Source organism: Alligator sinensis, unplaced genomic scaffold, assembly GCF_000455745.1.
Source record: "Alligator sinensis unplaced genomic scaffold, ASM45574v1 scaffold707_1, whole genome shotgun sequence".
Classification (NCBI taxonomy): domain Eukaryota; kingdom Metazoa; phylum Chordata; order Crocodylia; family Alligatoridae; genus Alligator; species Alligator sinensis.
The window spans coordinates 1,672,053-1,672,699 of record NW_005842065.1 but is presented as its reverse complement, the minus strand read 5'-3'; the positions used below and the strand labels follow the sequence as shown (position 1 = coordinate 1,672,699).

Genomic DNA, 647 nt, shown 5'->3' with positions numbered 1-647 from the left:
CTGGCTGCGGCCCCGCCCCGTGCCGGCGCTGGAGCCGGGCGGACGCGTTATGCAAGCGCTGACCCACTAACACACATCGCGCCGCCGCCGCCCGGCCCGGCCCGGCCCGGCCCGGCCCAGGTACCGGGGCGCCGCGGGGGGAGGGTGCTGCCCGTGCCATTGTGTCCCGGCGCGTTGTGTGAGGGGCTTGTGTTGTGTTGTGTCCAAGGGAGCTCATGCGCGGCCTCCTGTGCGGGGCTGAGCCGTGTGTTTGTGTGCGTAGTGTGTGCTGTGTGCTGTGTGTGTGAGTGCGTGCGTTGTGGTTGTGGTGTGTGTGGAGGGGTGCGTGGTTGTGAATTTGCTTGGGGTGGTATTGGGGAGCCTGCATGCCTCCTTCCTAAGTGCGTTGTGTGGACCTGGGGTGTAGGGCTGTGTTTGTGTGTGGGGGGTGTATGTATCGTGTATGTGTTTTGGGGGGGTGCAGGCATGCACTGTGCACATTGTGTGTGCTTGGGATGTATGGTTGTGTTTGTGTGTGGGGGGGTGCATGTATCATGTATGTGTTTTGGGGGGGTGCAGGCATGCACTGTGCACATTGTGTGTGCTTGGGATGTATGGTTGTGTTTGTGTGTGGGGGGGGGCATGTATCGTGTATGTGTTGTGGGGGG

At 62.3% G+C, this 647-nt stretch overlaps 1 protein-coding gene across 1 annotated transcript in view; it reads left to right on the top strand.

Moving 5' to 3' along the window:
- Window positions 1–4: 4 nt before the first annotated feature.
- The window catches only part of LOC106722193 (nuclear factor interleukin-3-regulated protein-like), a 12,572-nt gene continuing 11,929 nt past the window's right edge, over window positions 5–647 (top strand). The window contains exon 1 of the mRNA XM_014519872.2: window positions 5–120. The gene's annotated coding sequence lies outside the window, so the exon portion shown is untranslated. The remainder of the gene's footprint in view (window positions 121–647) is intronic.